The sequence below is a fragment of the Arachis stenosperma genome, chromosome 1, assembly GCF_014773155.1.
Source record: "Arachis stenosperma cultivar V10309 chromosome 1, arast.V10309.gnm1.PFL2, whole genome shotgun sequence".
NCBI classification, from domain to species: Eukaryota; Viridiplantae; Streptophyta; class Magnoliopsida; order Fabales; family Fabaceae; genus Arachis; species Arachis stenosperma.
In genome coordinates, this window is record NC_080377.1 from 123,374,831 (window position 1) to 123,402,219 (window position 27,389).

A 27,389-nucleotide genomic window follows, 5' to 3' on the forward strand; every position below is an offset into this window, starting at 1 on the left:
TAAATTTTTGGTGTTAAGTAATGTTAACTTTATTTATTTTTTAAAAGAAAAAATAATTTTTTTTATAAAAATATCCTTTAGTAAAAATTTTATTTTTTGTCATTAAATTTTTTTATCAAAATACCCTTTAATAAATTATTTTTTATTGATTAAATTGTATTTTTCAAATATTTTTTTAAGAAAATTAATAATTTAATTATTTTTTTAAAATATCCTTCAATAATTTTTTAATTATTAAATTATAGTTTTACCAAAATTTTTGCTAATAATTATTTTTATATTTTACTATTAATTTTTTGATATCAATATATATTATTTTAACATTAAATAAAAAAAATCTTACCACTGTTAATATGCATAATAATTAATATATATTGATATCGAAAAATAATCTTACCAAGATTTTTTATTTAATGTTAAAATAATACATATTGATATCAAAAAATTAATAGTATAATATAAAAATAATTGTTAACAAAAATTTTGGTAAAATCATAATTTAATAATTAAAAAATTATTAAAGGGTATTTTAGAAAAAATAAAATTTTTAAATTTTTAAAAAAATATTTTGGTAAAAACACAATTTAATTAATAAAAAATAATTTATTAAAGGGTATTTTGATAAGCAAAATTTAATGATAAAAAAATAAAACTTTTGTAAAAAATAATTTATTTTTTTTGAAAAATAGATAAAGTCAATATTAGTTAACACAAAATTTAAAATGAATTAAAGAGGAGGTTTTTTAAAAGTTATAAGGGAGGAGAATAATATACATTTTATAAATAAAAAAAAAGAGAATATCATTTTAACATCTCTAAAAAAAGTAAAATTTTCTCTTAGTTTTACTTTTTTAAATTTTACTTTGTAGTAATAGTTGAAACATCAATTTTATGTAAAGTAAAAAAAATATGAAAAATAAAAAATATATAATTATATGAAAATATTAATTATAATTATATTTTTTCATGTCATTTCATAGTTTTTATTTTTTGTAAAAATAAATTTTTATTTATATTGAAAAAGTGAAAAAGTAATGCTGTTTATTTTCTATTTCTATTTTTTAAGAGTATAAATAAAAAAATTTAAAAATATTTGTTTAAAAGTGTAAAAGATAAAAAAATTAATATTTTATCTATTATATATAATATTTTAAATAAAATATATGGGTATAAATATTTGGATAAAAAAATTATATTATAAAATAATATATTTTTAAAAATTAACTATTACAATATTTTTTAGTTTTTAATGTATAATCTAATTATTTTTAAGTAATATAAAATAATTTAATTACTTTATATTTTATAATTAAAAATAATATTACATAGTAATTAATCTGAATAAATAAAAAATATTTTTGTATGTATTTATATATTTTATATTTATTAATTTTCAAACAAAATATTACACTTGTTATTTAAAAATATCATATATTAAAATATATTTATATATGTATGTATTAATATGTTTATATTTATAAAGTCTATTAGTTCATAAAAAATCTAATAAAAACTAATAGTTCATAAAAAATGCCATTTTTAATGCGCATAAAATTGTTGGGTTTATTTTAGATGCACCTAATAAATTTATTCATATACCAAAAATCTCCAATGGCAAATATATTACTAATTTATTATCATATTAAATGATGGAGTTAAGTATGATTTTGGTCTCTAAATTAGGGATTGAAAATATTTTTTATTTCTAAATTTTTTTTGTCCAAATCGTACCTAAAATTTAACTTAATTTTAAAATCATCTTTTTTACTAAAATTTTAATTTTTATTACTAAATTATCCTTAACTAAATAAATATAAAATAAAAAGAAAAAAGAAAAACAAGGTAAGGGAAAGGAAATCACGCGGGGGGGTTAGGAAAGGAGAGGGGGAAGAGAAGGTGCGGAAGAGAAGGGGAAGAAAATCTGCTGTCGCTACTCTTCGTCGCCGCCACTACTCCTTGTCGTTCGGTTTTCGCCACCTGATCTCGCCGCTCCTCTTTCTCGCAAGAGTCGCATCGTCTGTCCAGTCCGCGTCAACTTCAACAAACGTCATCTGCGTCGCCACTGTTCAGTCCCTCAACAAGCGTCGCATCGTCGCTGAAGTCACCCTTGACCGCACTCTCGCCCTTCTTGTTGCTGTCACTGCAATGACAGCGTCCTCTGCCAGGTCTTCTTCATCATCACCTCCGGCGATTTCCAATTTTGCTTGGGGCAATTTTGCTTCTGTTTTTGGTTTTATTAATCAGATTATTAATCACATATTTCTGATTCTGATTTTGTTAATCACATTGTTTCTAATTTTGATTCTTTGTTCTTCTACTTCTATTACTTTGACATTTGATTCTGCTACTATATCTGTATGTTTCTAATTTTGATTTTTTTTATTTTGTTTCTGTTTCTAATTTTGCATCTGATACTTTATTCTTTTAATTTTAATGCTTTTGTTACTTTTATTTCCGCTTCTATTTCTATTTCTAATTTTGTTTCGACTTTTATTTTCAATTTTGCTTATGCTTTTACTTCATTGTTGTTGCTAAAGAAAAAAAAAGAAATGGTTTCATTATTTTTGCTTTTGATTCATTGTTTTTGTGCTTTATTGTTTTTTTTAGTCATTGTTGCTGATTTTATTACTGTTGTTGCTGGTGATTTTATTGCCCTTAATGCAAGCACTAAGTAAGAAACCTACCTTTCCTCAACTCTTGGGCTTGAGGCTTCTTTTCAAGCTGAATAGAAATGGAAGAAGAAGACAGCTGGTAGCGCAGGTTGGATCAACGCGTAGATTCCTGCTGTCCTTGTTGAATGATCGAGTAGTTTTGACTTGCTGTTGCTATTGATGGAGAAGAATAAAAATAAAATAAAAATTGAGTATTTTGGTGAAAAAAGAGAAGGGCTTTTTGGTACGAATGACGGTTTTAAAAATAAATTAAACCTTAGGAACGATTTTGTAAAAAAAAAATATTAGAAACAAAAAAATTTTTTAACACATACTTTAGGAATCAAAATTATACTTAACCCTAAATAATATTATATATACTTTCTTATTTTTTTCGATATTTTGTGATATATAATACTATTTTTTTATAAATATAACATTAAAGAAGAATTGTGTAAAATTGAAATAAAAAATGATCGAATTATAGTATATATTATAAAGTATGAAGAGAGAAGTCGGTGCGCGTATTTTAATTGGTGAATGCTATGGTGTCTATTACTTTTTATTTAAGTTATTAAAAAAGATAAATAAATAATATTTAATAAATTTTATATAATTTATTTTTTATTTTAAATATTTTATTTTTTATTTTAAAAAAATTAAGTAATTTAGACATCATAACAAAGATACCATATAACTCACCAATTTAGTTTATGAAGAAAGATGCTCATGTGAATTGTGAGGGGAAGGTGCATAGTGTAGCAATGGGGATAGGGACCCAAAATGAGAGGAATTGCTTTCAATTAATTAATTTTGGTTGTTGAGTATGGAAATAGCATTGTTGATTATTTGCATTAAGGCACACGTACACGGAATGGAGGGGTGACTTTTCAAGCATTTCTTATTAGTTTTTGTTGCCTAACTATGCATACTAATTTATACTTTCGGTAAAAAAGGTTATTTCTTTGCCTAACTAGTTTTGACAATTCAATGCCCACCTTTCAATTTATATTACTATATAATTTGTGTTGGGAACCATTGGAGGGTAACAGAATAAGAATTCACTACTTTTTGTCACCTTCAAACCAAGTTCCTATGTTTTCCAAATATTGACTATGTATGAACATTAATAATGAAAAAAGATTTTGATAGGTAGACAATAATTTTTGTGAATAATGTGAATAATGAATTTTAAAATTGGTCCAATAAAATAAAAATATACTACACTCCAAATTTATCATCTGCACACCTAATGAATTTAATATTCGATATATCAATTATTTATATTGTTTAATATTTTCGTTGTCTACCTATACTTTTTTAATGGAAAAATATTATATGCATCACCTTTATAATTTTACATATATTTTAACTTTTTTATATTAAAGGTAAATAATAAAAAGTAAGAAAGAATACAATTTTTTTTTGTACCATAAAAAAGGTATATAGAAAAAATTAGAACAATCTTGTAACAATATCCTTCTGCAACTTTCTTTCCGGCTATATCTATAGGTTAGGTATAGATAGCTCATATTTAAGTGATACATATCTCTATCTTAAATTATTAAGAGGTTCTTTCATGAATGGCAACAATTACAATTTTAAGCATTATGTTTAGATATATTTACGATAGAGTTTAGTCATATTAGTTTTCTTTAAAATTCAACCGCTATGTTTATATAAATTGTGATAAAAAATAATGTGTGAAACTTGTATTTACACCAAAACTTTTCACTCGTGCAAAGGATGTTTGTAAACTAAATATCTATCTAATTTTCCATGCATAAAACTCAACTCAACCATGCATATTGATTATGTGCTTATATTCTAATCAGGAGAAGGAAGGCATATCAAAACTTGTGTTTTGTGTTGTCTACTCACAAAAAAGATATAGTTACTTTGGGAAGAATTACACTAAAATAAGTTAAACAATACAAATTTTATGTGATTTAATTAAAATTTAGTCAATATTTAATTAATAAAAAAATGTAATTGTAATCATATATAGTGGTAGAATTTGAAACAAAATTTTGGAGTGGCAAAAAATTTAATATAAAAATTTAATGTCAAATTCATTCAACTCTTTAAATTTTTTAAGGTTGTATCTTACTTTCTTCATGATTTATTAAAGTAGAAAAATTATTTATAGGTGTTAATATTGTAAAAGTTATATGTTCTCCTTTTTTAATATTAGTCTTCCTCTTAAAAAATGCATTAATTCTTTGATTTTTCATCATTATTTTGTATAAAAATTTGAATATATATCCTGTAAAACATGTAAAAAAATTAGAAGGATAAATATTAAAATTTATAATATTTATTAATTTTTTTTATCAATTTATACAAATACAATAATGTCAATACTTATTGAATATTTTAATATTTTTTATCATATGAAAAATTAAATAAAATAAATAGGAATATATAAAATAATATTAAATTAAATAAATAAAAAATACCTAATTTTAGAATGAAAAGCAAAATATGTTTTTATAATGAAATACACAGCAGTAAACATGATATTGACCCACTCTAAAAATTATTATGCAATAAAAGCATGAAATAGAAATTGAACCTAAATACTCTAAATTATAGTAAAGCATTTAAGCCAACTAAACTACTCTTTACTTTTTGAAAAGCTACTATTAATTTTTTTTATAAAAAAAATTAGGGGGACCATGACCAGTGCCCTAGTTAAGCTCTGTCACTGATCACATACTGTTAGATATATTAGATTTTTTTTAATTAATGTACAAAAAGTACCAATAAGGCAATAATAATTAATTGATCACGAAAAATCATAAAATATGTGGCCTCTAGCACTACTAATATGTGAATTATTTCAATCATGCATTAATTATGTACGTATATTGAGATTGGTTGGGAGATGCTTGGCTCCAATAGAGAAGATTTTTCTATAAAATTTTGGTAATAAATAATGCATAGTGCACATATATAACACAACTTGTAAGGGAATAAAAGTAGTACAAAGCAATATATAGATTCAAAGTTCCAATTAATTCTACCCATATCCAACCAAACCAAACCAAATTAAATTAAATAAAGGTTTTTAGACCCTTTAGGGCACACATGCTTTATAAACCAACACCAATGCTATATCCTCTCGTGCTACTCAGTCTTATGATGCAGACATTTACACACCAAAATTCCTTATTTCCTTTTCATGCCCTTCTCCATCTTTTCCATAAGGACAAGGACCACCTCTCACTCTCAATTTCTATTCTTATTAGATCCACCACCAATAATTATATCTTTAACACATCTTTTTTAATAAATTGTTTATTGAATTTGTATATGTAAACTTTGAATAGGCTTATTTTCTCCTTGTGTTTGCATTATGTTAATTTTTTTGTAGAATTAATAAAAATTAAATTCTAAACTCTTAAATTACAAAAATCTAATACCATTAAATTTGTAGAACAAATGGTTTTATGATAAATTTTACCACAAACTTTAGTACTTCATTTTTTAATTACAGTTTATTAACTGTGTGTAGTTCAATAATGATGCATTTGTAAGAACTTCAGATTATTATGGTCTATACTCAAGGAATACTACACATATTTAAAGAAAATTATAACTTAACTGTTAGCACTACTTAGCAACTTAGGCAGCGTTTGTTACGTGATAACAGGAACACATAGATATACAAAATTATATTTTATAGATAAGACATGAATAGGGATATATATTATATGCAAAGATATTAAATTAGTATATTTTATATCATTTTTAACATGAAAAATATAAAAACATTAAAAAATATATTTATTTTTTATTTTTTATTATTTTTATCAAATTTTCATAAATATATTTTTTTATCATTATATATATATTTTTCTAAACTTTTTAATAAAAATAAAGTAGAAGTACATTAAATTTTTATAATTTATTTTAATTTATCATTAAACAAAATACAAAAATACTAATTTTTATGTCTCCATATATTTTATTTTTAATATTTTATCTTATCATATTCTCATAACTAAAACGCAACCTTAGCTTTTATATATATATATATATGGTCACCATGACATAGGGCATATGATGATAAGGTGACACAAAAACAAGTCTTTGATGAGAAATTTAATTCCCAATATATCCATTTGGAGAAATTTGCATTCAAGTTGGGGAGGCAAGGCACACATCAACTTTTGGAATTGCTTTTTGGCCACAATTCTTTTACATACAAAAAAGTTATTCGGGTCTCTAACTCGCTCTGAAAACTATGGATGGAGGGGGCAAACTTGAAAGCAAGCATGCGTGCATGGTTACTTGTTTAATCCCATGTGATTTAGGGAATCATCACAAGGGACTTGCCGACTTGGCTCAACAATAGATTGAAAGATTTTTCCCTCAGAGACAATAGAGACCTAGTCCATGTGACTGTCCCCAGTATAAAAGCGGCCAAAATGAAAGTATGTACTATAATGACATGAGATGAACAAATTAAAAGTATGATACTATATTTATTTGCACGTATTATTCAGCATCTTTTAATTTTTGGAAATGGGATATATGTTTTCCAAGCATGTATATCTACGTGTAAAAAAACACAGTTTGAAATAGCGAACCAATTTAGCGAGTAACTAAATCGATCCCTCACAGCAGCTAATTTTGTGATCGGTTGGACTGTTTTTTGAAAAAAAAATTAATTGTTAAATCAGTCACTACATATAACAAATCAATCTCTCATTGCAGCTATTTTTTTTTAACCGAATATAACACACACAAAAAAGACCTAAGAAAAAGAATAGCACTCCTCTTTAATAATAATATCCAAATTATTAGGGGCAGTAACTACTCTAAATACACTTGCTTGTTTAAAGTAGCAGTCTTAGCCATTAAATCAGCTGCTCTGTTTGCTGTGCGTTGGATGAACACTAAAGTAGCTGTCTAATTGCGTTGGAGCATCTCTTTGATTTTGTCAAGCAGATCAGAGTCATTCCTAATCATGCTGGTTGTGCCTCGCGAAACAAAAAGAAACGCATCAAGATTATCAGTTTCACATATGACCTTTTTGCACTTGCAATCCCAAGGCATAAAAAGCCCTCTTCAAATAGCATGAAACTCACAACAGAGAACACTAGAAAGAGGTATAGTGGCAAAACAACCTTTTATCCAAATTCCCATGCTGTCTCTAATAATACATCCAAAGCCAGTTAATTGCTCATTTTCAAAAACGCTTGCATTGCAGTTTACTTTACAGACATTCATTAGAGGTGGTTCCCAATTATATTGCAAAGAGAAATGAATAATATGTTTTTGGGTGGTAACAACATTAGAGAAATTTCGAGCAGTATGTTTAACTAAGTGAACAATTTTCTCTTTACTCCATGGATCATCTTGATGGAAGATGTCATTGTTCCTATCCCTCCAAATCCACCAAAAGGCCGCTGCAAAGAGAAACTCATTTTTGATGAGGTTAGAACGAATCCAAGACACAAAATCTAAACTAGAGTCCTCAGCGGTCATTCCCAAGTTTAAGCTAATCCAAATCTGACGAGCTTTTTGGCAAGTCCTAAAGCAATGGTTAATATCCTCTAGAGCAAGATAATATCTCTGACAAAAATCAGAAGTAGCAAGACCTCTTTGAAACTAGTAACTAGATGTGGGAACTTCGTTGTTGAGACAAAGTCAGAGCAGGCACTTTATCTTCTCCGGCATTCTCAAGCACCAAAGTCAAAGCCAATTTTCATTATCATTCCAGCCAAATTTCTTCTTCAATAGCCATTCATACCAACTTTTAGTCGAGTAGGTGAGAGTATTTGAGTTTGTCCAAAACCAACCTGTTTTATCTCCTGCCTGCTTGATAGGATAAGAGCATCAAATCAAGTTTAACTTCTTCTGAAATCATTGTGCAAAGAATATCCCACCGCCAATGTCAATGGTGCCAGACATCTTCTAGCTTCAAGTGAGAATCAGAAATGTGCACAAAAGGAACCAAAGGAGCTAGCATTCCACATGGTCGCCAAGCATGATACCAAAAGAATTGAGACATCCTGCCTGTATACCAATCAAAATCATCACGAAGCTTTTCTATTGTCTTATAAATCACTCGTCAAGTGCTTGAAACATTATTAGAAAAATTGGGTGAAAAGCAAGAACTCTCAGGTAAATATTTTGTCAACATAATTCTTACCAAAGCTTATCTTTATTATGTAGTAATTGCCAAACAAGCTTTTCTAATAAAGCAAAATTTACATATTGGGTATCTCTAATTCCCAAGCCTTCACATTTTCTGGGAGTGACAACTTTGCTCCACTTGACCAAATTTAAGCAACGCTCCTCCACCTTTTCCTTCCATAAGAATTGTCAAAGCACAAAATTAATCTTTTGACAAACCGAAGTAAGAAAAAAAGTCACTTGCATCTGATAAATAGGAAGAGAAGATGCAACAGATTTAATTAAGCAAAGCCTTTCTGCTTTGTTAAGGAGCCAACCTTTCCAACTAGCCAGTCTATTCTTGATCATCTCTAAAGAGTCCGAAAAAATAGACATAGCAGCTCGAGGATGATTAAGGTTCACCCCCAAGTATTTGTCTAGGTCACTAGTAAAAGAAATATGAGAAACACCAGATAACATTTCCTTTCTTCTATTAGTGATATTTCTAGAACAAATAGCTTTAGATTTTTCAATGTTAACCTTCATACCTGAAGTTTTGCAGAACAACTCCAAGGTGTGCACAACATTCCGAACTTGATTTTTCTTTGCTTTACAAAAAAGGAGGAGGTCATCTGCAAACATCAAGTGAGAAACTCTACGTCCCCCTCTAGAAATAGCCATACCATCTCAAATACCCTCGTCAACTTGTTTGGAAATGAAGCATGCCAATCTCCCCATGCACAAAACAAATAAATAAGGAGAAATTGGATCTCCTTGCCTGAGCCCTCTGCGAGTTTGGAAGCTGTCCAATCTATTCCAATTCCAAAGAATGGAAAGATTTGAGGCCTAACACAATTCATTACAAGGCGAATAATTAGAGAAGGAAAGCCAAAAGATTTAATAGTGTGCTCAAGAAAATTCCAATCAACTCTATCATAAGCCTTTTCTAAATCAATCTTAAAAGCCATAACTCCTTTTCTAGACTTTGTCCGCTTAAGAAAGTGAAGAACTTCTTGGGTGACAATAATATTATCAGGCACTCTTCTATCATGAATAAACCCTCCCTGAGTTGGGCTAACAATCTCATCTAAAAATGGTTGTAATCTATTAACCAGCACTTTAGTCACTAGCTTATAAATTACATTACAAAGGTTTATTGGCCGAAAATACTTCAATCTAGTTGGAGGATCGCACTTAGGGATAAGAACAATCAAAGTTTTCAACAAAGAATGGCTTAACGTCTCTCATAAGAATGCTTTCTGAACAGTATGCCACACCTCACGATCCACCACATCCCAATATTCCTTAAAGAAAAAAACTTGAAAACCATCCGACCCAGGAGCTTTGAACGAGCTCATATTATCCAGAGCTTCTTTAATCTCCAATGTAACACCCTAACTACCAAAGCTCACGCTTCCGGCTGCGCGACTCTGATAGCTTGGACATTACGACGACACTTATACTGTTTAATACTAAAATATGAGCCTGTTTAAAACTTTTTACCATAATATCGTTCCCAAGATACTTCATTCGATAACGTACATCCATAGATATCATACAACTTACAAAAACTCATAAAGAGTACATCCATATATATACATACATATATATGAGTAATATTACAAGCATTATCCAATACAATTCCTATCCCTCTTATAGAATATATCAGGATAAAGGCGAGGGTACAAAAATAATAATCTAAAGCAATACAGAGCATCTCAATAACAAATAATTAAACTCTTCATAACTTCTGCGCCCAAATCCTGAAAGGGGAAAAATATAGGGGGGGTGAGAACATCATCCTCGAAAGGGTTCTCAGTAGAAGGTTTTTGGGAATTACTGTAATAGGATACATGAAGATAAGCCGTACTAGTGATTAATAACCATCTTATGCCTCTTTTCAAAAACAACAGTTTACAATAAAAGTAAAGTCAGAAATTTTTTCTGAAAGAGGAACCGTTCAATTCTCAAAACATCAAAGCATTTCAAAAAGGTTTATCTATACTGAACCAAAATAACCTTTCATATCTTATTCCAGACCAGAACCACAAAACCGAAATCAACCATCGGTCCATCTCATTCAACCACGGCCCTAGGCCCAAGCAATCCAACCACAACCCATCCACCACAATCCAATAGAGTTCCAGATGCAAACACAAGTAGGAAGATGCAAACACAAACAAACAGTTATTGCAAGTAGAACAATTAGCAGTTAATCACATAGGCAAACCAAGTACAATATGCATACCCAAACAATGTCACATAGATGCATATGATGCATGCCTGTCCCTAGTGGCTGATGATATCATCTGTCGGTTATAGAGCCAACCCGACAAGTCCTGGTAGCTAACCATTGGACTGTCCCTCTGTCGCGCATCCCCAACTCGAGTTATACTCATCATAAACTTGATCATAAACATGATCCATATCCATCACCCTCACTGGTGAATATTTCGGGGGCGAGCTCATCCGGGACTTTCACAGTGCCCGGCCACACTTATGACATAGGATCAACAGAGTATCAAGTCTCAACCTGGAGCACGTGGTGGCTAGCCACTGCTACTACCCAGGGAAACCCTCATCTCCGATAGTGGAAGTGCAAACATCACAACTTATCAATATCTCAGCATAAATGCTTTCATTCTCAATCATGGATCAACATCCATCTCAGCCATCCGGCTCACGGTTCAATCCAGAACCAGCCAATATTCATATCATACACAGCCATTCCGGCTCATGGTTCAATCCAGAACCAATCAATATGTATAAACATACACAGCCAATCCGGCTCTCAACAAAACAGCACTTCCACATTCAAAATCATCAAATTCATGAAATTGGCATTTAAGCCATAAATCATTTTCTCTATTCATTTCACTTTGAAATCAAGTTTCAACTCTTTTCAGCCTTGGCTTTAGAAATCTCGTTTCTTAAATCATCTCAGGCTCATAAGCCAAAATTTACTCAAAGTGAGTTCCCTTTTTAAAACAGAGCCACTCTCGGCATTCTCTTTCCAAAACTTCCAAAACCATGGCAAGTTAAGGATTTATTTCAAAGCATTCAAAATCACCCATCCAACAATGGGATTTTATAACAAAAGTTTCTCGGCAGAGTCCCAAGTCTTTAGGGAAGGTCAAACTATATCAATTCCTTAAAATTCATTGAAACTCTTAAAATCATAGATTTCTCGGTTCAAGTAAATAAAACTGAATTTACTATAAAACCGGCCATACTAAATCACAAGTTCCAACCCGGTCCAAAAATCAACTCATTTGAAACGGAACCGGTTCATTTGAATCAAACCACTTTCAAGTTTCTTTTTAGAACCCATTTTTCTAACTCTTCCAAAATGCCTCAACCTTGATTAATCAATCAAAAGTCTACATTCCTTTAAAATCACTAAAAACTCCTTTTTATATTAAAATCAATATTGGAGCATCATTCTTTCCTTTAGTGATTCAAACGGTAAAAATAGTTCAATTCTAAATAAGCCGAACTCAACGTATAAGGTTCATTAAATAAATTAAGCTTGAAAACATAAATATCCTCTTAATAAATCAAATAATACAATTTCTCAAATCTAACCCTTTTTAAATAACTTTTCAAACAAGACTAGGATTTTGTAGAAATTTCGGCAGCACCTCCCCTAAAACTTGGACTTTTGCCACCCGGTTCGGGTCCCAACTAAACCATTTCTCATTCTTTTTCAACAGCTCAAAACCAGAAATCAATTTAAAGCAAGCTAAATCCAACAATCGCCTCAGTGGCGTATCTCAAGGAAATCATTTCAAAATCAACTCAATATCAATCGATATAGCTCATTTCCAAAGCTTTAAAGAAACGGCTCAATAACAAATCATTTGTCCAAAACCAAATCAATTAAAATAAACCGTGCTGAATTCAAAAGTGCATTCGACTTTTCACATCATTAAAATAATTGGCTCAAATCAAATCAATCCTCAACGGATTAAACTCAGATTCAAATCTTTAAGGAATCAACTTCAAACATTACATTTCACAAGCCGCACAACAAATTCAGCCAAACCAACATCCATAATCATTCGAGTCAATCAAATAATACATAAGGCAGATACAATCACTAAATACACAATATCTCACATCAGTATCCATATGTAATAATTCCAATACATAAAACATAATTTTTGGAAAGCGCCCCTACCTCAACGCAAAACCATAGCCCAAACGCGTTACAGAGTCCTTTCTGCCTCAACCCGAAGTCAACAATAGAAATCCCGGCAACCAAAACCTCGGTTCCAAGCCACTTTCGCAACAGTCTCAACAACTCTAATCGCAACATATAACAACCGAAACTCAATCGTATAGAAATTAACGCCGCAAAACGTCAGTGTATGATAAAAAAAGGCAGCGATTAAAGGACTCTTCCAAACAAAACGCTTACCGAACTCGAGGGAACCAGGTAGTGGCTGCACCAGTGGTGGATTCCGACAACACCAACGTCACCACCGGTGACCAGAACGACGGCAACTCGCGGTAAACTCCTGACACAACCAGCCTTAGCAACAACTCTCATGGCCCATGGAGAAATTAACGGGTAAAGAAGCTGAAGCAAGGTTAGAGCTTACCATCACAGAAGACTCAGCGGCTATTTCTGGCAGCAGAGGTGGCGACATCGAGGTCTTCCGGCGGCCAGAACAATAGCAGCAGCACTAACCCAAAACAGAGCAAAATCTGAACGAGTGGCAAAACCTCAGGACAGTTCTGGCGACACAACAGTAGCATACGGTGAGTCCAGCAGCTCCGGTGATGGATATTCGGTGATGGCGGAGGAAGGCGGCGACCCTCCACAGCGGCGAACCCAGCCTCGCAATGGCGACGGCAACCCCGCGGCGGCTCCTTTTTCGCGCACCCTCTCTCTCTGTGCGTGTGGTCAGCAGCGGTGGTAGGGACGGGTTCGACGGCGGAAACCCGACGAAACCAGCGGCGCTGTGCCTCCTCCACGCTCGCGAGCTCGACGGCGACGATGTAGGGAGGGCAACGGCAGCGACGCGGCGTGGGCGCGGTGGCGACGAAGGCGCGGCCCGATCTTCCCCCTTCTTCCTCTTCTTCCCTCGCAGCAGCTCTCTGCCTATCGCCTCGGACCTGACTCGCGATGGTAGCTCGTGGTGGAGCGACGGCGACAGCTCAAGGCGTGGCCTCCCTCCAAAATCCAGTGACGACGCGGCGGCGGTAATGGGCTCCTCGCCGGCTCCGTTCCTTCTCTCCTCCCTTCTCCCGGTTTCTGCCTTCCCCCCTATATTTTTTTTTTTTGTTGGTTTCCTCAAAGAGCAGCGTGTGTGTTGTTGTTGCTTTGGGGGAAGGTTTTCGGCTGCTGAGGGCTAGGGAAACAATGGGTTACCGGGTCATGGGTTAGGGTTTTAGGGTTAGGGTTTCATTTTCAAAAATTAAGGTTAGGGGTAAAATGGTAATTTCAAATGAAATTGGAAATAATATAGTAATTAGAAATAAATTCTAGTCCAACAATAATAATGTATAAAAATACTATTTGTTCCTCTACTTTTACAAATTACTTTCAATAAAATGCCCAAATCAAATAATTAGAAATAATATACTTAATTTCTTCATTTTTCCAAAATAACAATAGTAATATTTAAAATATTACTTACCTAATCCAAATCATATAAAATCCTTATTATTTCATAACTCGCAACTTTATAATTTAAATATAGAAAATATTCCAATAATTATAAAATTGGATAAAGATCATATCTCGTCTCAAATCCAACAAATCAAAACTCGCCTTAATTATCTTAATAAAATAATTTCTGAAATTAAGGCTATAAATAACTGTAGAATTTGAGACTTGATCATAATAAGACTTTTCAAAGATTCTGGGTCTTACATCCAACATTATTACTGATTTAGACAAATTATCACAAGCATCTTGGTTAAGAGATGGCATATGAATTTCTTCCATGCAATTAACCTCAACAGGCTCAGTAGAGCAAAAAATATTTTTGAAGAAATAAACAACCTCTCTTTGCAAAACTTTCGGATCATCAGACCAGGACCCATCATTGACCAGCAACCTATGAACATTGTTAGGTTTTCTTCTAAGGATGGTTTGCATATGAAAAAAGCTAGTATTTCTATCACCATACCAAACCCATTGATCTCTTGACTTTTAGTACCAAAGTAATTCTTCAAACTAATTTTGTGATCGGTTATATTTTTTATGAAAAAAAAAATAATTGATATTTAGATCAGTCGCTACATATAACTACTAGTAATACAACCATTGATAATTTTACAAGAAAAATTTAGGAGACTAGCACTTTTATTAAAATTTGGCCAGTACTTAACTATAAAAAAAAAAGTGAGTATTTTCACATCATTAAATGTAATTTCACACCATTAAAAATATTAATGATGACTAATTAATGGCTATAAACTTACTGACCCCTAGCACTCCTCATTTCACAATGCAAAACCCAGGAAGACCATATTAAAGCTGGCTTTCAATTGTATAGGAAGCAACTTCAACTTTTTGTTGTATAAATTAAAAGTTTAATTCTTCTATTAATCCCTATAATTTTATGAAAAAGTATGAAAAGCTAATATATGTATTGTACAATATATACAATGAGAATTAAATTGTAATAAAAATTAAATTATAGTCAATTAATTAATTTTAAATAATTTTTAATTTCAAGTTTAAAACAAACTAAGATTGCAATTAGTTACATCAACACACAGACTCTCTCTCTATACGGTCGTACCCTCTTTTTCTTTCTTTTTTCTCGGTTCTCCCTGCTGTACTCAGAGGTCACCCTCCACCATTACCTTCCGGTCGTGTGCATTGTTCTCGCCGCACCGCACCATGGCAGCGACTCCAACCAGCACTTTTCTCACCGCCGTAAGCCCGCCGTGCACTGAGGTCACCCTCCACCAGTACCTTCCAATCGTGTGAGTTATTCTCGCTGCACCGCACCATCGCAGCGACTCCAACCAGCAACCAGATGTTCATTTCAGTATGTATTTGGATGGTTAATTTATTAAACAAAATAGATGGTCATTCTGCGTATATGATACCACTTATTGATTACATTATTATCTTTACGCACAAATGTTGGATGTTCTTGTCTACATATAATTGGATGTTCACAATTATTGTACACGTGGATGGTTGATTTTGGGCGCGAAGAAGTTCGGTGCTACAATTCGCATCCGCCATGATGATTCAACCAGGTCACGGTCGGATGTTCAGCCGTGTTTGTTGCAAAGCAGTTCCTTCCCGCAAGGGGGTAGGCGCGCGGAGACTGGGCTGCAGTTCGGGTCGGAGAAGTTGCGCGCGGAGGCTGGGTTGCAATCACAGTGGGATGTGCAACGGCGATGATGAGAAAGAGTTGCAGCCAGTGAGGGGGATGCTCGCGAAGAAGGGTGGACGATGCAGGTCTGTCAGGCGCAGATGCAGGTTTCAGCGCACACCGCGGGGCGGCGTGCGAGTTCTGCGAAGCGAATGGGAGAGGTTTTGGGAGGAAAGGGTAACTGTGAGAGCAAAAGGGTTAATGGGAAAAAATTGGAATTAGGAGGTAAATTGATGGTAGGGTAAATTAAAATTGAAGGCCATCTGAAATTAGGATAAATGAGAGTTAATTTGTTTTTTAATTTATATTGGGCCAAATAAACAACCTATTGTAACCATTATATAAATATCTCATTGTCTCTCTAGCGGGATTCTAATTTTATTAAGTTTGAAATTAGGATTTTATATTTTTATGTTCTTTTAATTTGATTTTTAGATTGTTTTTAGTTTTATAATTGGATTTTTTTAATATAAAAATATTAGAGCGAGTTAATAGAATATTTTTTTTGCACATCGAATATATTTAAAAAATTAAAATTTAATTTGATTTTTTACTCTATATATTTTAGAAAAAATATTTTGTTAATTTTAATATTTTTAATATAAAAATGATATAATTATAAAATTAAAAATAATTTAAAAATTTAATTAAAAATATAAATATCTAATTAAAATTTTAATAAAAATATAAGTCTAATAAAATAATTAAATATAAATGAAATGAAAGTAATATTCATATAGACCGTTCAATTTTTATTTTGAAGGTGTTGTGAGTGGGGATAAAACGATACTAGTAATATAGCATTAGCTATTATTCTAACAATATTTATCAAGAAAGTAAGACAGGCATGACGGCAATATAATACTGCTAATAAAGTAATAATTAGCTATTAGCTGGAGGAACCTGTAATATAATAGCCATGTGATACCTTACCCTTATCTCTTTCGCGCGATGCTTAGCTTAGTGAGGCAACTACTACTGGATACCACAAATCTTGATTACCGATTATAGTTATATACTTTGCTATTTTTAAGTTGTTCACGGCGAATTTATTACACATTATTCGATATCCATTAAAAATAAACTTTGAAACTCAAAATTCCATATCTATCACACATTATTCTATATCTATTTATAATTTTTTTAGTAAATATTATACAAATAAGTGTTGGTATGATTAATGATAATGATTAACATTTTAGAATTACTTGTAAATTTAGCACTTTTTAATTTTAATATGGAGGCAACAATAAGTAGGACATGGTTATGAAGAATACGGATGCTTTATATGTGTATAATGTTAGATTGAAAGAAATCAGATGATGCAAAAAGTGACTGATTTATTAGATAGTCTGAGTTGTAGGGGCCAAAAAAGACGGTTCGGATAGTGATCCCCCACCATATGTCGCGCAAACGTAGTTCTCCGCAACGATGTTCTTAATCCCAACATAGCCCCGTGCTGAATCCACACCCACCATTCGATATCATTTTCACCTTCATATCAAAGAGCAGCCATTCTTTCTTTTTCGTTTCTCCACTTCTTCTTGCTCCACATGCTGGAAAAAAAATTAAAATGCCAAAGAAACAAAAATTTAGAGAGGTTGATCGTCCTGAATTTTATATTATACAATATTTCTGTCATTCTGATTATGTAAGTTTTTTTTATTTTTTTTATATTTTAGAATTATAATTATTATTGTTAGAAAGTTAATTATTATTATTGTTGTTAGAAATTGAATTTAGGAATATAAACAGAATGATTATTATTATTATTATTATTGATAAAAATTTAGGAATATATGTTTAAATAATAGTTAGAAATATATGTATTTAAATGTAGTTAGAGAATATTTGAATGAATGATAATATTTGAGTTACACTAATATAATAGATTAATAAAAAATACATGGTTAGAATTTTTTATAATAATTTTAGATATTATAATGATTTAATTAACTTTTATAATTAATTTTAAAAATTATAATTTTAGATATTATAACAATTTTTTGTATCCGTAAATAAACTAATCTAGATCTTGTAATAATGTTGAGAATTTTGATTGATGATTCGGTTTCGTTAAATATAGTTAAATATAGTAGGTTTGTTTCTTTGGTAATATTAATTTGGTTATTGTTAGCTTTTTAGTTAACATAAATATGTTATTGTAGTTGAGTTGAGGTCTTAATATTAAAGAGGAACATTATTAGTTTAATAAGAATTGGAATTATCTATTAATTATTATTATTAATAGTAAGTTAGAAATAATTTTTAGGATTATTAATTAAATTTAGAAGTTAAAATTATTTGTTTTAGTTGGATTTAGTAAAATAATCTATGATAGTTGTGTGGTTTCAATTAATATGTGTTGTTGAGTTAGTTGTGCAAATTTTTTAATAATGAGAGTTAATTAATTGGTAGGTTGAGTTAGTAATTGTTAATGAACTGACTAATAATTTATTATGTTTTTGTAGAGTTTACGGATGTTGACATGTGATCACTCAGTCTCTCCGGATCGGTACAATGATAGGGTGGATGAGCATTTACGATTTACTGGTTTTTATCATGTGTCCCAAATTGGGGTAGTCCAATGTCAGAAAGCACTAGTAAATGCTCTAGTCAAAAGGTGACACCCAGACATACATACCTTTCACCTTCCGATTGGTGAATGTGTTGTGACGCTTGAAGATGTGGTTATAATTCTTGGTCTTTCGACGGACGGTCTTCCAGTCACAGGAATGACTATGAGTAGTTTTGAAGCCTTAGAGGTGGAGTATTTACACCAATTTAGAGTTGCACCGAGAAAGTCGGACTGTAGAGGAAGCTGCATAAAATTGACGTGGCTTCGGGATGAAAACAGTATACAGAGGTACGTTAAGTGTCACATTATGTTGTTGATCGGAACGATCTTGTTTGGGGGCAAGTTTGGGGCATCTGTGTACTGGAAGTTTCTGCCTTTGTTTCGTGATTTTGGCAGTATTGAACAGTACAGTTGAGGATCAACATTCCTAGCACACCTCTATAGGGCGTTATGTATGACATCTCGTTTTGACTGTAAGAAAATTGATGGTCCACTAACACTTCTGTTCAGTCGGACTTGGATCCGCCTGCCATATCTAGCGCCAGTTCCTAGAAAACCCCATTGTTTTCCACTCGCAAACAGGTAATATTATCTTACATTTACCCCATATCTTCATATTTAGAATCCATTTGTGTTAATAAAATAAGTCGTATTAGGTGGCATAACTGGGAGCGTGGAGACCGACACTATGGATATCTTACACTTGCTCACTTTAGGAAGGCCTTCGATGATTTTCAGGAAGGCCAGGTGTGTTTTCATTAAAGAAGTATTCGTTTCGGGTTTAGTGTTACTATTATTGTTATTGTTATTGTTATGTGGATTGTAATAATGGGTTTTCTTTATTTTTTTCAGTTTGTGTGGGGTTGCTTATGCTGTGGATCGCATGGATTCGGACATAATTCTTGCAGACATCTACATGCACTCAGTTGTGTGGAGTGCTACGGTGCCGTTAGTGTCTTTTGAATACATTGAGTGGCATGCAACCGATAGGTATAGGCGACAGTTTGGTTTTGTCTAGGAAATTCCTCATCAGGAACGAAATCTGGACAAGGCACACAGAGAAGTCCTGACTGGTCCTAAGGATCTTAACTGGGCCACGACCACAACTCATTCATTTTGGGTGATGTAGTGGACAAACAAGTATAATCACGTTCTTACTGAGCTTCCCATGCCTTCACAGCATCCCTTAGATACTTACATGTACTGGTACCGTACAAAATATTGGGGCCATTTGAACTTGTCAGATCTTATGGTTCAAGAGAATGACAAGGGTAATCAGGTTATGGATGATGACAATTAAGAGCAGAAGTCATAGTCACCGCCACCTCTACCTCCAAATCCAAATCCACATTCCTAGCACACCTATACATAAATCGTATCCAGCGATTAGTTTCAGCTCATTCAAAAAAAATTATAATAATCAACTCGGACTGTGTGATTTGATTTTCTCATTATTAAAAATATTAAATATATATACAACACGGATGGTCCAATTAGCTTGCTCCAAAATTAAAATTTTGCCTCCTTTTAAATCGGACCCTCCGATTTTTTCATCCAATTTTTTAACCAAAGAACTCGCATAGTCCGAGTTCTTCACACTGTAACTCAGAAAAGCTACCCACACATTTGTTTAGCACCCCCAGAATCCATTACCAAGCACAACACATACATAGCTTCCATAACAAAAAAAATGAGCCTAAATTTAGTATTGCTTATATAGTGTTTTCTTATACAAATATGTCAAGTTTAATCAATGACGATGTCAAAGAAAAAATTATAAAAAAAAAACTCTGGCATTTATTTCTTTACAAAAATAGCCACCGATTTTAACGACCAATAAAATCGGTTGTTATTAACGACCGATTTTGCGACTAATAAAAATATTTTAGAAAAAGAAAAAATTAGTTGCTAAATCGGTTGCTAAATTTTAATTAGCGACCAATTTAGTAACTACCCACTCTTGGTCACTAAAATTGATCGTGGTCAACAAAATTAGTCGCTATTTTTTAATTTAGTGATCAAATTAGCAACCAAAACAACAAAGGCTTTTCATGTCCGTTGGTAACTAAATCGATCGCTATATTTAATTTAGCGATTGATTTTGTGACCAATATAAAAACAAGCTTAATAATTGTTGGTCGCTAAGAAGTTAGTCACTAAATCTGTTGCTAAGTACTAATTTAGCGACCAACTTTAAAATGCTGCTTTTAAAGTAGTTGGTCGTTAAATCGGTTGTTATTTTATAATTTAGCTACCGAATTAGCAACCGATATTTAGTTGCTAAATCGGTTGCTAAGGGATAATATAGTAACCGATTTTAGCCTCCAACTATAAAATATGGGGTTAGAGCAATTGGCCACTAAATTGGTCGCTATTGTAATTCTTAGCGACCGAATTTGCGACCACTACAAAATAAGTTATAAATTAATTGGTTGCTAAATCGGTCACTATTTTTTTTGTTGATTAATCAATATATTAAATAAATTAAATTTTAAAATAAATTAAAAGAAAACATAACTTTTGAACCCTAATTTACACTGAGCTCTCTCCTCACACAGTGTCCTTTTCGCCGCCTCCTTCACTCTATGGCAAGTCCTGGTCGGCGTCGTTCTTGTTGATGCCATTCTCGTTGGTGCCATCTCGTCTCCTCGAGTCTTCATCATCATCTGCCCCCTCGCTGTGTTCTTCCTCTGCTTGTTCAGCCATTGTCGCAGATCGTCGCATCCCCATCCAGATCTGTCGTTGCTCGCATCGCGTCGTTCTTTTCTCAGCGCCGCCTTCTATGGTAACTTTTTTTCCGGTAACAACAGCAGTCTTCCGGTTAAGAAGATTTTCTCCTTCAGTCAAGGTACTTTATCTTCATATCTCTAATTCTGATTTCTCACTATAATTCAAGAAATTTTTTCACTATTTTGATTTTGATTTTGATTTGGTTTTATCTATTAGGATATTAATTAAGCCTCTCTAACTTGTTGTTGCTTATCTATTTCTCTGTCTTTTTGTCTATTATGTGCTTTAATTTCAAATTTTTAGCTTTGTCACAGATCATTGCATCACCGTCTAGATCCACTGTTGCTCATCGTCCGAATTCTCTAATGAAGATGACATGTATATAATTTTTTATTTTGTACTATTTTCGTTGTTATTTGCTTTTGGCGCTCTTTTCAAATTATTTACATTATGCAGTTTTTCATTTCTGGTTTTCATTTCTAATTCATGTACATATTAGGTCAGATTTTAGGTACTTCAATTTCTCCTTGAGGAATCGAGCATCAATTTCAGTGTCCTTTTCTCCTTGTGAAGGAGCTAGTGCAACTAATGCAACCTGGTGATCTTGAATTGCAGGACAATATAGGCAACACTGCCTTTTGCTTTGCTGCAGCGGTTGGGAATGTGCAAATTGCTGAGATAATGAGGAGAAAAAACAATTTGTTTTCACAAATTAGGGTGGAAGTGGAGTGACCCCTCGTCATTTTGCTGCTTTATAGGACTTTTCATTCAGATTTTAGGTACGTCAATTTTTTCATTTGGATCTTGATTTTTATGTGATTATTAGATTTTTGTTATTATGTTTCTGATTAATACATTTCGAGAATCTATGCAATTGAGTCAAAAACACTATCAGATAAAGGTACAAATAATGACTTTGACCCTGATTATAGTTGCATACAATTATGGTTAATGTTCATCTTAATAATGTGTGATATTGATTAAAATGTGGTTCATATTTCAAGAATCGGTCACTAAATCGATCGCTATTCCGATAATTTTTTGTAGTGTTTTTTTTTTTAAAATCTCGTGGAAAAATTACAACGGTTTAAACAGCAGTAATTTAAAAAATAAAACTACAATCGACAGTAATTTTATTTTTTAAAACTAGTAAAAAAAATAGTGACGACTATAAATTGTTGCAGCTTAATTACCTGCTTAACAACAATTATATGCTGAAAATCGCTACAAAATTGTTTTTTGGCACCTTAAAAGATGGCGCTTCATTAAACACCATTATTTTTTTGTGTGTGACGATTTGAAACCCCTATTAAATCTTTAAAAATTTGCTACATTATCTGTCGTTTTGCTGGTAGCTAGTGATCCATAAACATTTGTCATCACATTTCACTAATCAACTTGGCAAGGAGAACAATTAAATAATGAGTGAATCAATAAAATTATATTGTATATGTAAATGTTAATTTAATCCCCAATTTGTCAAGGAACTTGTATGTAAGAAACAAAAAATATAACTTTGATGTGAAATATTATTATCTTTGAACAATTCTTTGTAATGAAAGAACAATGGAGTTGAAAACTTGAAATACGATTAAAATGCAGAACAATTTATTGGACATTTTGTAATGCGATAAAGTATAAATTGAAGCACGAGAGTTTTCAGTTTTATAAGGTAATTAAAGATTGTTAGGAAATAATAATATTTAATTCTTTTATAATAAGGAGATTTAGTAGTAACTTTTTTCGTTAATTATTATTATTAATTTCCTAAAAGGTTGGTGACTTGCGTGAACAATAATTTCACTACTAAAGATTGTTAATATATAAAATTATATGAAATATTTTTTTTAGAAATGCTAAACAACTCAACTTTTTCTTTAACCAAGGTCAACAAAAGCTAAATTTATAATCAAGTTGGGTTGATCTAATAATTAACTTATTAATCTATTCAAGTAAGTGTCTAAAATTTAAATCTCGCGTTGTGAATACAACAAACCAGCAACTCATTCGCCAACATCAAACCCTTAAATAGAGCTCATAATCGCGATAGATTAGTTCTTGACTTGTCGAATTGGAAGTTAAATTTACATACGCGTATTTTTTATATTTTCATTCTAATTCTTTTTCTTCTTCTTCTTCTTCTTTTTCTTTCTCCTTCTCCTCCTCTTTTTTCATCTTGATTATCATTAACATCATCATCATCTCTTCCTCTTCAACCTCTTACTTTTTCTTCTTCTTCCACCTCGTTCTCTTCCATCTTCTTCTTTAATTTCTTTTTTAAATTATTCTTTTCTTTCTTTTTCCTCTTTCTCCTCCTTCATTATCATCATCATCGTCATTATTATCATAATCTTCTTCTTAATTCAATATCACACGATTAGTTTAATGATAGCAAAAGTAACACATGAATTTTTTGTTAATAACACAAGAAATCAGTTAAAAATGACACCAGAATTTTCGATAAATGATTCAAAAAATCTTTAAAGAACACAAATTCAAAATCTTAACTCACCCAACCAACAAAATAATTCAAATATATTTTGTTAGTTGATAAGAAAAAAATTACTAGACCTCTTATATATGAGTTCAATACTACTCAATTAATTCAATGATAATAAAAAATTACTTAAGAAATTTTCTATGTTACAGTTAAGAAAATTCGGTGTTAAAATTAAGAAACTTCTTATGTCATAATTAAAAAATTTTGATATTATTCTTCTAATAAATTCTAAACATTCAAAACCAGTTTTGTCTTCCTCCTCCTCCTCCTTAACATTCTCATCATTCTTCTTATTTCATTCTCTTAACAAGAATTTATGTTACGGTTAATAAATTTCAGTGTCAAAATTAATATTTATATGTCATAGTTAAAAAAATTTGGTGCTATTTTTTAAACATTCAAAACCAGTTTTGTCTTCCACCACCACCACCTCCACCTCCTCCTCCTCCTCCTTAACATTCTCATAATTCTTCTTATTTCACTCTCTTAACAAGAACTTGTGTTACGGTTAATAAATTTCAGTGTCAAAATTAATATTTATATGTCATAGTTAAAAAAATTGGTGCTATTTTTTTGATAAATTTTGCACAAGTCAAAATCCTCCCTCCTCCTTCTCTTTTTCTCCATGATCATATTCTTTTTTTTTCATCTTTTCCTTTTTGTTTTTCCTTTTCATAACTCTTTTTGTTTTATCCTCTTAACAAGAATAAAAAAAATAAAATAAAAAATACTGCAATAACCACCAGAAGATATAACAAAAGAAGAAATAAAAAAAATACAGCAACAACAATAGAAAAAAGAACGATGATGAGAAGAAAACATGCAAAAAATAAGAATAAATGCGAAGAAGTGTGTGATTCACGCGGGCACGTTGTGTGAGTAGTTTTTATTGTGTTTGAACTTTGAACTATCTTGATTGAAATTGATTGATAAAAACACTTAGATGTGTAGCAAAATTAATATTTTTCACATATATATGTTATGTAATATTTTTTTCTCTATTTAATAATAATAAAATGGTTAATTATTTTGTTAATCTCAATAGTTTTATCAAATTTTTAATTAGGTTCTTATACTTTTTTTTTTCAATTGGGTTCTTACACTATTTTTATTTTTGTAATTATTAGATCTGTTTCGTATCAAAAATATTAAAATTAACAGAATATTTCTCTAAAAAGTATGTGATCAAAGATATAATTAAATCTTAATTGTAGATATTTTTAATTTATAAAAAAATATTTTGTTAACTATAATAATTTTAATTACACTAATAAAAACTTAATTATAAAATAAAAAATAATATAAAAATTTAATTAAAAAATATATAAAAATTTAATTATAAATTTAATAAAATTATAAAAATCAACCGAGTAACTAAACCTAATAAAATTAACTAGAGTTTTCCAAAACTAGGGACATGAAACGAACGGTGAGGAATTTTGTGATGATAGAAAGGAATAAGATTAAAGGAAGAAAAAGGGGAATGGTTTATTTACTTATTGATTGTTAGGTTTTATGCCATAATTTGATTAAAAATTAAGCTAAGGGAAGGAGGGATTTACATTGATTCGGAGAATAAAGCAGTAAACATAAGGAATGTTGGATCAATTCTCCTATATGGCCATTTCAATTTTAAGTGAGCTTTCTTGTCGTACTCATTATTTCTTTTACTATCAAATAAAAAAATGAAAAAAAATTAAGTTATCAAAACTTATATATGAAGATTTTGATTACTTAATTTTGATGGCTAGGATCACTTTATACGGTGTGATGAATCTTAAGAGAGATCATTTGTCCACCTCATCAATTATGTCCTACTCAACAAGGTGATTATGATAAGTGAAATAAAAAAGGTAATAATAAAACAATAAAAAAACTAAAAGATACAAAAAAAATATTTAAAGAGATTATTTAAAAAAGTTATAAAAATAATTTTATAAAATATTTTTATATCTTTAAAAATTTTAATTATTTTCTTAATTTATCTTTTGTGCAAGAAAGTTCGTGAATAACAAAAACAAAACGTGACTGTATTTACATCCTAACAATATATAATTACTTTCTTAACTTTTAATTCATTTATAAAATTTTCATTATATAAAGTAAATTGTATTTTATAATAATAATAATAATAATAATAATAATAATAATAGCAGCTAACAAACGACCTAAAAACACTGTAGGTTTAAGTACACTAAAATTAGAAAATAAAAAAAAATCTTATACAATATTATTTAATCACACACTTCTTTTTCATATTTTTCTTCACGCATTTTTTTTATTGTTGTTGTTATTGCTATATATTAAGGACAAATTAATTCATGACTTTTTTATCTGCGGACATTTAAGTCTTTAAGGATTTGAAAATATATTTAAATTCCTGACATTCTTAAAATTTGGACACATCGACTCCAGATTCTAATTTGTCCCATTTTAAAAACTCTTTCACGTGGGTATCCGTATCGGCCAGGTCAGTACAATGAAAGTCACGTTTGATTTTTTCCATTGGGTTTGACAAACTCAAGTGAGCAGTAAGGATCAATGTGTCCAGATTTTGAGAATGTTAGAGATTTAAATGTATTTTCAAATATTTGAGGACTTAAATGTCCGTAGGCCAAAAGGTCAATGATCTATTTATCTTTTATTTTATTTTATTTCTTCTCCTCCTGCTTCTTTGGTATTATCACAACATTTTTTATTTCTTTTTCTTTTTTATTTGATTTTTTCTTTTTTTTTTCTTGTTTTTGTTCTAATTAAAGGGGCAAAATAAGAAGGATTATAAGAAAATAAAATAAAAAGGACAATTCACCTAAATAAAATAAATGGATCAAATATTTATCTAAATGTAACAATTGAAAACTGATAAATTACTTGTCCTATTTTTATTCTATGTAAACCATGGAATCCTTTCGACTTTTTAACAAAAACATTTAAACCGTGGTACCCCTTTCACGGTTTACGAGGAGTAAAAACTCTATATATACTCGGTGAAATCAATTGTATAGAAGAGTATTATTTTTACAATGGCAATTGAGGAAGAGAGTTTTCTAGTGCTAGTGCATTGCTCTGGAAAAATTCATAGAAGTAAGAGATACAGTGTGAAGTTCAATAACAGAGAACACTTGAGTGTATTTATCACTTCATCGAATACGCTGTCAGATCTAAAGAATAGCATATTGCAGAAGCTTGGGGTATTGGGAGCAAGTAGGTGAAGAAGTTATTTTATAAGATCCCAATCGCAGTTGTGCAAACCGGTGAAGTATGATACGTTTGTGATAACATCCAATGAAGATCTTCGGGTTCTGTTTCATTGTTGTAGGAGTTTTTCAGAGATCAGAATACACGAGTTGTATGCGAAGTTGAAGGTTGGCGTCGACAGTTCTGGGGCATCAGCTCCAAATTCTCAGTCGACTGCCATGGGCGGTGCTTCAAGTTTGATGGCTGCAGTTGCACCAGCT

General features: G+C 31.1%; 1 long non-coding RNA gene across 3 annotated transcripts; it reads right to left on the minus strand.

The window, feature by feature from the left end:
- Positions 1-7,302: 7,302 nt before the first annotated feature.
- On the minus strand, positions 7,303-14,143 carry LOC130937363 (uncharacterized). Of its 3 annotated transcripts, XR_009068601.1 has the most exons (6): positions 13,382-14,143; positions 13,198-13,297; positions 12,958-13,082; positions 9,326-9,623; positions 8,815-8,972; positions 7,305-8,678 (listed from the first exon to the last, which is right to left on the minus strand). It is a non-coding gene; the product is annotated as an uncharacterized LOC130937363 (long non-coding RNA). The 3 variants fall into 3 exon arrangements; XR_009068595.1 differs by having other exon boundaries at positions 7,303-8,972; XR_009068589.1 differs by lacking the exons at positions 7,305-8,678; positions 8,815-8,972; positions 9,326-9,623 and adding an exon at positions 9,642-10,540.
- Positions 14,144-27,389: the final 13,246 nt, after the last annotated feature.